The following is a 12,163-nucleotide window of genomic DNA, read 5'->3' as shown; positions in this document are numbered from 1 at the left end:
GTCCTCTCCACTGGTACATTTGTGAGGAGAGACTCCACATCTAGGGAAGCTGTGATGCCATGTGGTTCTTTGTTTCTATGGATGTCAATATGCTCTTCAGTCGATCGTACGGTAAAGTTGTGGGGATGCATGGGAAGATCAGTTGGTTTAGCTTCGTGGCTAACCTGTAGGTAGGTGGAGGGAGCATGAAAAATGATCGACCTTACAGGATTACCCGGCTTGTGTGTTTTGACGTGTCCGTAGAAGTATCCTAGTTCGAATTCACCCTTTAGAGGATCGAATTTGATATCATCCATCACAAAGTTCGTAGTCTATCTGTGGGGTTTCTTGATATCTGTTAAAGTTTAGCAGCATCTTGCAGTATGGTCTCACATTTCTCTAAGTAGTTATTTCGATCAAGGATAACGTAAGTGCTTGACTTGTATGCGCGTCTGACCACGATCCTCTCATTATTTCGCAGTTCTTTTTTCTAAGGTTGAATGCTTCATTTACGGAAAAAAGTCCACATCAAGGCCGGGCCTTTAATTGAAATAGAGAGAATTATGAAACGGAAAAAGAAAAGACAAGGGAAAGTATTTACGACTTTTGGAGGAAGTGAAAGACCTGTCTTTTGAAATGTGCCAGTGGGGAGTTCCAAAGCTTCGACGTGTTGGGAAAGAATCGGGTATCAAAACAGCCCACCCTTGAGTTGCTGATGGCCACATGACAAGTTCCGCCGCTTCCCGAAAGACGTGATGTGAGCAATCCTTTCGAAGGGCGATGCCCACTATCGGCCTGTAACCGTTCCTGCAAGTTGAGGTTCACTATAATTTTCCCGTCTCTTTGCAATTTGCATAAGTCATCATAGAGGATAGAATCCTCCGCCTTCTTGTTAGCCTGTTCATATTTTGGGGCTGTGATAATTGATTCCTAGATTAAGGAATTCTATCTGGTCCTCAGACAGTTGTTCGTTCCCTTGAGAGATTGGTGACTCTGTCTGTAAGTTGAGTAGTGACATTTGAGCCACCATATAGCTTAGATAGTTTGTTTAATGATGAGGGTTTCAGTGGTCCTGACATGTGTCTCAGTAATAGTGTGAAGGGTGTATAGTATCTTAAATCATGGTCATCTTCATTTCATTTCGCAGAAGTTACCTCCTATTCTTCTCTGTCTTTCCAACAGACTTTCTTTCAAATGAATTTGCTTCTCTACGAACTTCCTTCGGTAGTCATGAATAAACCGTTGTTGCTGTACTACTCGGTCGTGTGGTCGTACATTAGCGTAAGCTTGAAGCACGTTTTCCCTGATGCTCTTACAATTGAGCACGACAGCATATTTATAGTTACTCATCTTTTTTTCTTTTTTCTAAATTTCTCAGTATCATTCTCCCATTAGGTGGGTGCTCAAACACCAACTGTCCAAAGTTATCCATTTCATTTCAATCAAGCTTTCGCCTTCACAGAGGCATCATCAGGAATCTACAAAAAAGAAAAAAAAAAAACTCAAAACTTCGATACGGAATGTAAAACTCAAACATGTGTATGAAAAACAAATTTGGAAAATCGACAGTATATAGAATCAGAAAAGTAAGCGAAAACACTTATATAAGCGATTCATATCAACAGTGTCATAACGGGTAGTATGAGTTACAATCTAGATACAAATTATGGATACAGAAATGTAGAAAAACTTACCGTAGGCGAAACACAGAACAATCTTAAACGAGGTAGCAATATAGACAGTCCATCACTAAATACACTAAGGTGGGCCAAGCGAGACCTTTATTTGTCCGGGTGTGGAGCTGAGGTGCTTTCTCTCTGATGTGAATGGCTTCTAATTTCTGTAGTCTCTTAACGATCACTGCAACTAGTTATGATTTTAGTGTTATTCACTATAACCTCCCTCGTTCGTCTCGTTCCATGTTTTTGTTCATTATGGTGTTTGATTCCACCTTCTTGTAAGTAGAGCGAGAGTTGTTGTCTGAGGATGCAGGTCGTATGTTCAATGTGGTTTATGTGGTGGGGCTGACAGTCCAAAACATTGCATCGGTACTCGTATACCACATCGGTAAGATTCAAACTTCCAGAACGACCTTCCATAGTGCTGTTCATCTCGAGGGAACTTGTTGATTCTCACTTAAACAATTATAGTTGTTGTTGAAAGGTAATTATTCTCTCATCAAAAGATTTTCATCATTGTCCCCTTCACTGCCATATATGCATGGACTTATCAAATACATAACACAAACTATCCAGCAAGACCCTTGAGTGAGTTTAATGAGCTTAATCACTTATGAATTATTAAAATAGTTAGCTCCTTTATTAAGCCCACTAGTTGGTTGTATATCAGATTCTAATATCATGAACAATGTAGACTTAATTAACAAGCTTAATGACATCCATGTTGATTTTGATATCCAACTTGTAAGTTTTGATGTGTCATCCTTGTTCACAAAAGTTCCAGTTGATGATCTCTTCGAATATCTGGTTGATGTCTTGGATGATCTTGATTTACTTGTTTCAAATTTTGGTTTTCTTGAACAGATAAAATTGTGTGCAAAAGACCGTGTATTTCACTTTAATGGAGAATATGCTCAAAAGTTCGGTCTGGCGATGGGTAACCTTCTTTCACCAGTAATCGTGATCTTTACAAGGAATTCTTTGAAACAAAATTGCTGAAGAGCATCTTACCCTCCACGGCAATCTGGTTTAGGTATGTAGATGATGTTCTTTATGTTTGGTCAACAAACGAAAATTTACGAACATTTCTCCCTTTACTTAACATGGAAGTGCAAAATAACTGTATGCTATCATTTTCAGACTTCATAATCCATAGGATTGGAAACATGTTTAAGTTTAGCATATGCAGAAAACCCACCAATGTTAGTTCTTATATTCATTATCACTCATTCAACATGACATAGTTAAACAATTATCATTCCAGTCGATTTTCCTTAGGGCATTACGCATATGTACTCCAGAATTTATTGATGATGAGTTTGAGAAGATATATTCTATCGGATCCAAGTTAAAGTATCCTAGATCTTTCACTGATAAATCCCTTAAGTTGGCAAAGAAATAATTCTATAAAGTTAAACCTAAACCTCCCATTGACACCGAGAATGGCTTACTTCTCCCATTTAGTGATAATTTCATGTTACTCCCCAGCTTGCTTAAATCCTTTAATGTGAATGTAGCTTTCGGCAATAACAATACTATTAAGAAAATCTTGATAAAAAATTGCCGGAAAATTCTGCGGGCTGTGTTTACAGAATACCTTGTAAAAGCTGTAATATGTTTTATATTGGGCAGACTGGTAAGGATATCTACGTTAGACTCAAGCAACATAAATATAGTACAAGAATAGGACAAGAATCAAATGCTTTGTTTAATCACATTAATACTGTTGACCATTGTACTGACAGGAGTAACGCTCACTTATTAACTGTAACGTCTTTACCAGCATAAAATATCATTGAACCTTCTATTCTTAAACACACAAAGTATCTTAACATGACTATTAGTGAAGGTCTGTACAAAATGCTTGTCAAAAGCACCCGTCATCCCTGTCAGGCACATACTAGTCAAGTGGCTGCAAGTGGCTACCAGACCTGCCTCTCCAGTCAGTGTGTGCACTAAACCATACCATCAAACACGTCCACCACAGCAGATCACACACACACACACACACACACACATACACACACACACACATGCACATTACCACTCAAGTCACAAACCTACGAGACATCTTATCTACTTCTGTTTCGAGGGTTATCGTATAACCTGCACTCCTTTCCTCGCCTCCGTCCGCCATCAGCCTTGGTCGTCAGCGCATGAGATTGGATCAGCATGGTAACTAGATTTGTCTTGGCCAATTTGTTTGGTCTCACCTTCAGTAACAAGATCTAAAACATATACGATACGGGAAACATAAAATCGGTAACGAAGTAGTATGTTAAGTACATATGAGGAAGGAGCACGTCTGGCCGGACCCTGTTGTTTTAACCGCTCCTCTCAGACACGTACCCAACCCCAACCAGCTCTGGTGTTGATCGTAACAAACTACAATGTTTTAAAAGTTCTGAAGAATGTCATATTAAGTTGACATTCGTGTAAAATTCAATTATTCCCTGGCAATTTGTTTTCGTTGCGAAATGCGTAACACTCTTTCTCCATCACTAGTGGAGACAATCAAATAGCCCCCCTTTTACTTTACAACGTATTTACGGGGTGATTATGAAATCCTACGCGAAAATACCATTATTTCTTCGCATATCATATTCTAGCGTAGAACTATTTATCGATCACTTTATTTCACAATGTACCCAGAGTTGTTGGAATTTATATTACACCTGATGGCTCTAGACACTCTCCTAAAACCATACATCCACATTCTACGGAAATTCGAGAAGACAAATAATAACGTTAGACTAAGACTTTTTACCTCAGTATTTCATTTTAGATGATGATTTATACTTCTGGCTGTTAATTATCATTTTACAGGTGGACTTCCTACACACAGAGAGGCTTTTATGATGTTATGTTATATATGGAAGAAATGAAGGCTTCTCTTCACAGCCGCAAAGCCGTGCAATGATATGCTTATGGACCCCTCATCATGGGCCATATACTTAGTGGGTTTTATTGTCAACAACTTTGGGCATTTACAATTTCTTTTGATGGTAGTTATAACTTGCTGTTGACGGCTCCGATGACCATGGCAGTTGACGCGACTAAAACCCAACCAACCAACAAACAGCCTTTTTGAATGATTTGATACACCATATACCACAGACGCATCCAAGGTTGGAGCAATTACGCTATAAGGATGAAATTACAATTACAAATACTTTCCATTGTTTAGATTACAATTATAATTACAAATACATTTGGGAATAGCAATTTCATTACAATTACCACAAAACAAAATCAGTTATAATTACAATCATAATTACAATTTCCCAAATTTGGAAAAGCAATCATTTTGGTTAGAAAATACTAATTTTGTATGGCTAAGTTACCTTTATTTACAAACGTCACAAAAATATTTAGACAAAATAAAGACTTCATTTTGGTAGAAGCTGCTGATGGTAACTAAAAAGCTGGTAGTTTTTCTAACACTTCACCATTGCAATTCATCATCAACAGTGAATAGAAGGAACACCAATCTGAACTCTGTTAGCAGTGAAAAAATGTCCGGCAATGCTGAAAACTGGCTCTGATGGAGCAGATGTAACAGCAGTACAGCCAATCACCTGCTGGTCTCTTGCAGGGTTCCTCAGTGGATGCAAAGTTTGGGAAGCTTCTTTCCAGTATAGCATTAGATCACTTGAAAATGACAGTTTCTTCCTCTACATCACATCGCTTCAAAATGATTCCCTGACACTGTGCTTCCCTCTTGATATTGGAATTTCGCGGAACATTCTGGTATGGAGAAAATTCAGGGTCATTTTGATTTTAGGTAATCAGCCCTTCTGTTAGATCACCTTTGTTACTTTCTGTATCCATTGTTGATGTTAACCCCTCTTGAAATACCTCCAATTCTTCAAGCATTTCCTTGATAAATACCAGCACTTGGTCCTTCTGCTCTTGTAATGGAAGCCAGTCCAGTATGAACCTAGGGTCCAAAAAAGCCACTACTTGAACATCTCTCATTTCCATGTATGGATCCAACCTTTTCTTTACAGAGTCCAATAGAACTTTAGCCAGTTGTTCACAGTATTGTAATTGGGTGTTATGAATATGAATTAGATTCTCCAGTGAGTTTTTGAGTCCCTGAATCACTGATCCATTGGCAGCTATGGTCACCTTCTTATGCCCCTCCACAACTTCCATGGCCTCGTGAAAAGGTTCAAGGACAATCACATGTTCCAATAAGGCAGGAATCTTCACTGGCATGATCTTCTTCCTCCTCTGCTCTTTCGGTGACAGATCAGTTGCATTATTCACCTGTGTAGGGTTCTTAATGTTTCATTTTTGTTACTATCGGACTCATATTTTTGTTTGGATAGGGTCAAGGGATCAATAGGGTGGACTCAAACGGTTGATAAAAAAGTACTTCTACCACTACCACCGGTACTTTAAAAGTACAGCTTGCCTAACTTTGCATTCACAAGGTTACCATACCACTTTCCTTCTCTTTCACAGTTACAATAAAATTACAGATACTTGATCACAATTGCAATTACAATGAATTACTTCAATTTCAATTTCAACTGCAGTTACAATACTCTAATCAATTACATTTCAGATGAAAAATAATTACAATTACTCCAGCCCTGGACGCTTCCATAAAAATAAAATCCATACACACCACACACATACGCCCGACCTGTGCCAGTAATGGCAGACCTGAGAACCATCAGTAACGAGAGCTCATGCCAGGCGTAGTCTTGACGAACCTATGTACACACAGAATAGTACAAGAGATCAAGTCTCTGAAGGTATTTTCAAAAAATGTATTCAAGTATGGATAAATCAATATTCACGAAGCTGTTCACATCCTACATATGGCCATAACTAGCATAGGCTTCTCAAGCTTGGTCACAGCGCCTAAACAAGCACAGGGAGGTAGTAGAGAAGGTCCAGAGGAGGTGGAAAAATATTGAACCAGAATTACGAGTGTTGTGTCAGGAAAAGGCATCATGTTTGTCCATCAGGAAAGAGAGAAGACTGAGCGGTGATCTGATTATAAATTCAGTCTTCAAACCAGACTAATGGCATAAACGGATAACATAAGATGGGTTAGAGGCCTCAACCACTAGACATACCATGAAATTAAGATACTTGTCAGAAAAGATGTAAGAAATATAGTAACAGGATAGTGGATGAAATGCTTAAACTAAGTAATGAAATTGTGAGTACTGACGACATAGAAGAGTTAAAAAGTTATCTGATAAAATTCAAGATACAGAGGCCCACGAGAGTAGCGCTCCCTCCCCGTACTGCACAAACTGGCAATTTCAACTGTGTAATCACACATTTACAGGATATGTACCATAAACAAGGACACACCAGAGGTAAAGCATAAGACCTATATACCCAGACAACCAGGTGTCATATAGCAAGAGCCCATGCCAGTCTTAGCCCTGATCAGTTACTACACACAAGCACACACAAAACTGATGATCTAACCGGAACTAAATGTTACAAATAAAACCCCCAAGTACTTGGAAAATCTGTTGTGATATTACTAGGGATCGTGCCGATCTTGGACACTCTATGGGGCCGGTAGGAGGCAACGTCTTCGGCTAGGCTTGCATTGCTCCAGTCGTACAACGAATGCAGAAATTTTGAACTAACGAAGAACAGGTTTTCTTAACTAAGCCAAAGGATTATGACCGACTTGTATCCACTGAATCTAACAGCAAAATACTTGTGTTGGAGCATCAGGGTTCAGCCCGAGGCTGTCTGTCACACCCTTCTATTTTCTTCAGTTTTCTTTGCATTCTCTTGAGCGCCACACTTAAAGAACGCTCCGATATACCCCAGCCACATTCTTCAGCTCATAAAACCGCTTACTCCCCTTTGCGTCTACCAGGGGCTGACGGGTAGGACCAGTCATGAGGGATGGTGAGACACATCACAAATGGGGGTTATTTAAAGGCGTCTTTCATGGGTGTGATTGGACAGCGTTACTCACGAGCAAATGACAGACGGCCACTTCGTGAGGGATGTTGGAGAACATTCCGAAAGGGACTGTTAGATTCCTTGACTCATGAGACGATGTTAGCACCCCTTGTTAAGAGCTTTTAGTAGGTTTCACGTATGAGAGGTTGTTGGACGATGCTATTCATGAGCGGCTTTTAGACACTTAAGTCACGAGAGGTTGTTGAACTACGTCACTCATGAGTTGTAGGATGGTGTAGCTCATGAAGGGTTGTTGGATGTCGTCACTAATAAGGTTTCTTTTCAAGTCAGAGACTTCGTTTATGGGACTTTTTTTTTTTTTTTTTCTTACTGACGCCAATCATTGGATGAAATATAGAATGAAAAAAGAAAGAAATACAAATGACAATGACAGGTTTTGTGGAGGTGGGGAACTTGCCTTTTCTAAAGAGTATCAGGTTGTAGTTGTCAGGAAAGACATGAGAAGGCAAAGAATGTCAACACTCAGCACTGAATGAAAAGGAACAGATGTCGCTACGATGTCTCTGCGTTTCTCCGAATATTAGTTACGTGATGTAGTGGCTTGCTGAGGACTGTTGCTTCTGGCGGAGGCACAGCAAGCAAACACCTCTCGACAGTAGAAATCGAAGTGATATCTACAGATGAAAGACTGAGAACCAACTGCACATTATGGAAGAAATAGATCAGGTTTCGTGGTTACGTGGAGAGACGAGATGAATTAGATTATTTTCGAGTAGACGCTATTAAGGAGGTAGATCTAGCGAAGGCCTCCTTAAACAAGCGAGAAGCACCCATAAGAGAACGACCGAGTCGATCGTTTAAATATCAGGGTAAGTGCTCAGAAGTGAGGAATCCTTGATATCATAACCAGACTTTAATAAAGGTAGACTCAGGCATTTGTACGACGTAAATTTCCAAACTTTGTCAGATGAGACGTTGACATCCAATTACCTCTATTGTATAATTTGATGGAATCTTTCCTTGCTACTGGACGATGGTTGAAATGATTAGTATGGTTCTTTTCTTGAAATGGACTATACCAATGCAAAGGATTTTAATACAGATGCCAGCTGGTGCCTTGCTTATGTCGAAAAGAGAAAAAGAAAATATTCTGATTGTACGTAAAGAGGTAAAAGTAAGTATCACAGGGTCGGCAAGAGATGCATCGGAAAGTGGGCGAATGTTGGAGTCTCCAAGATAAAAATGAAGGAAACATGAGAACGAATTGGAGTAAATCTATCAGTGGCAGAAAAAATGGAAAAGGGAAACGGTAAATCGGCAAAATTAGTGAGGTATCTTTTTGCCTAAAGACATGAACAGCCAGTGTGTGAGGGGATGAGCGCTTTGCCATGATCATGGCAGATGTGAGGGCTAAACAGAATCTGGAGAAAGGAGCGTTATCCAGATCTGGTGCGCCAAGTCGCTTCGCGGAAAGGCACAAGAACCAAAACTCCCCCGTCCGTTCAATAGAGACAATTATCGCATTGAGAAAGGTAGAAGCAATCTTCTTAATGCAAAATAAACAAAGTAAGATGCCTGTTAGTCCAGTCAGGGGTACCAAAGAGCCATAGTTTGAGCTAGGAGATGAAGGAGTGGTGGGAGGTGAAGGAGCGATGAACAAACGGCTAAATGATTTCTGTACAATGAAATCTTGAGACGAAAACCCTATCCAGTTTTCGGAGAGTGGTTCATGAGGTGTTGGAACGAGCTGTGTGGTTCATGAGGAGTTGGAACGAGCTGTGGGGTTCATGATATGCTCTGGATCGTTAAATTTTGAGACAAGTGTGATGGGTTGCAAAGCACCAACCCTTCTTCCAAACGCTATATTTGTGAGAGGAGTTTTTCCTCTTTTCTTTTCTTATTTTACCTACAGAGTTGGCCGAAGTTCCTCAGTAGAAAACATAATGTTGTTTCAAACTGGATATGATTTTTGTCTATTTCGTGGTACAGAAATGATTTAACCGTTTACTCATTGCTGCTTCAACTTCTGTTATGTTCGTATGACAGGCAAGGGTTATTTAGTTGTTCACTTACTGGTGTGACTCATAAGGGGTTGTTAAATAACATCATTTGATTGTTACATAGCGTTACTTATGAAACCATGAAAGACAATAACTTGTCGTAATGGGTTGTTGAAGGCTGTCAGTCATGAGGGGTTGGTGGAAGACGTCGTCAGTGAGACGAAGGGTTGTTGAGGGTTGTGAATCATGAGTTGTTGCAGTGTGTCTCTCTTGAAGGGTTGTTGAGAAGCGTCACTCTCATAAGGTTGTTGACGGTATTACTCATGTTTTTAGATGGCGTGCCTCACAACGGAACTGCTGACTTGATCATTCATGAGGTACTGTTGGAAGATCCCATTCGCTGAAAGTTTTCTCTTGTTGGTAAATATTTATTCAGGGTAACTTATGAAGGGTTGTTGAACGACGTCACTCATGGCAGGGTTGTTAGCACCACTTATGACGGTAGTTGAACTGTCATTCCAGAGGCTGTTGTACTGGGGCTGTCGCTAGAAGTCGCTGAACCATGTCAACAAAAGAAGGTTCACACTGGGACAATCTTGAGAACACTGTTGTGCTGGACAGGTCTTTGAGGGTAGTCCCTCAAAGGCTCAGTCCTCTGTTCTTAACGCTACCTCGCTAATGCGGGAAATGGCGAATAGTTTGAAAGAAAGAAAAAGAAAATATATATATATATATATATATATATATATATATATATATATATATATATATATATCTTTCTTCTTTCGTACTATTCGCCATTTCCCGCATTAGCGAGGTAGCGTTATCAACAGAGGACTGGGCCTTAGAGGGAATATCCTCACCTGGCCCCCCTCTCTGTTCCTTCCTTTGGAAAATTAAAAAAAAAAAAAAAAACAAGAGGGGAGGATTTCCAGCCACCCGCTCCCTCCCCTTTTAGTCGCCTTCTACGACACGCAGGGAATACGTGGGAAGTATATATATATATGTGTGTGGTGTGAGGTGGTTTGATCGAGTAAGTAACGTAAGGGTAAGAGAGATGTGTGGAAATAAAAAGAGCGTGGTTGAGAGAGCAGAAGAGGGTGTTTTGAAATGGTTTGGGCACATGGAGAGAATGAGTGAGGAAAGATTGACCAAGAGGATATATGTGTCGGAGGTGGAGGGAACGAGGAGAAGAGGGAGACCAAATTGGAGGTGGAGAGATGGAGTGAAAAAGATTTTGTGTGATCGGGGCCTGAACATGCAGGAGGGTGAAAGGAGGGCAAGGAATAGAGTGAATTGGAGCGATGTGGTATACCGGGGTTGACGTGCTGTCAGTGGATTGAATCAAGGCATGTGAAGCGTCTGGGGTAAACCATGGAAAGCTGTGTAGGTATGTATATTTGCGTGTGTGGACGTGTGTATGTACATGTGTATGGGGGGGGGGGGGGTTGGGCCATTTCTTTCGTCTGTTTCCTTGCGCTACCTCGCAAACGCGGGAGACAGCGACAAAGTATAAAAAAAAAAAAAAAAAATATATATATATATATATATATATATATATATATATATATATATATATATATATATATTACTTATATTTATTTTGCTTTGTCGCTGTCTCCCGCGTTTGCGAGGTAGCGCAAGGAAACAGACGAAAAAAATGGCCCAACCCACCCCCATCCACATGTATATACATACACGTCCACACACGCAAATATACATACCTATACATCTCAATGTACACGTATATATACACACACAGACACATACATAGATACCCATGCACACAATTCACACTGTCTGCCTTTATTCATTCCCATCGCCACCTTGCCACACATGGAACACCATCCCCCTCCCCCCTCATGTGTGCGAGGTAGCGCTAGGAAAAGACAACAAAGGCCCCATTCGTTCACACTCAGTCTTTAGCTATCATGCAATAATGCCCGAAACCACAGCTCCCTTTCCACATCCAGGCCCCACACAACTTTCCATGGTTTACCCCAGACGCTTCACATGCCCTGATTCAATCCACTGACAGCACGTCAACCCCGGTATACCACATCGATCCAATTCACTCTATTCCTTGCCCGCCTTTCACCCACCTGCATGTTCAGGCCCCGATCACTCAAAATCTTTTTCACTCCATCTTTCCACCTCCAATTTGGTCTTCCACTTCTCCTCGTTCCCTCCACCTCCGACACATATATCCTCTTGGTCAATCTTTCCTCACTCATTCTCTCCATGTGCCCAAACCATTTCAAAACACCCTCTTCTGCTCTCTCAACCACGCTCTTTTTATTTCCACACATCTCTCTTACCCTTACATTACTTACTCGATCAAACCACCTCACACCACACATTGTCCTCAAACATCTCATTTCTAGCACATCCACCCTCCTGCGCACAACTCAATCCATAGCCCACGCCTCGCAACCATACAACATTGTTGGAACCACTATTCCTTCAAACATACCCATTTTTGCTTTCCGAGATAATGTTCTCGACTTCCACACATTCTTCAAGGCTCCCAGGATTTTCGCCCCCTCCCCCACCCTATGATTCACTTCCGCTTCCATGGTTCCATCCGCTGCC

This window comes from Panulirus ornatus, chromosome 18, assembly GCF_036320965.1.
Source record: "Panulirus ornatus isolate Po-2019 chromosome 18, ASM3632096v1, whole genome shotgun sequence".
In the NCBI taxonomy this organism is placed as follows: domain Eukaryota; kingdom Metazoa; phylum Arthropoda; class Malacostraca; order Decapoda; family Palinuridae; genus Panulirus; species Panulirus ornatus.
This window is presented reverse-complemented; position numbering follows the sequence as displayed.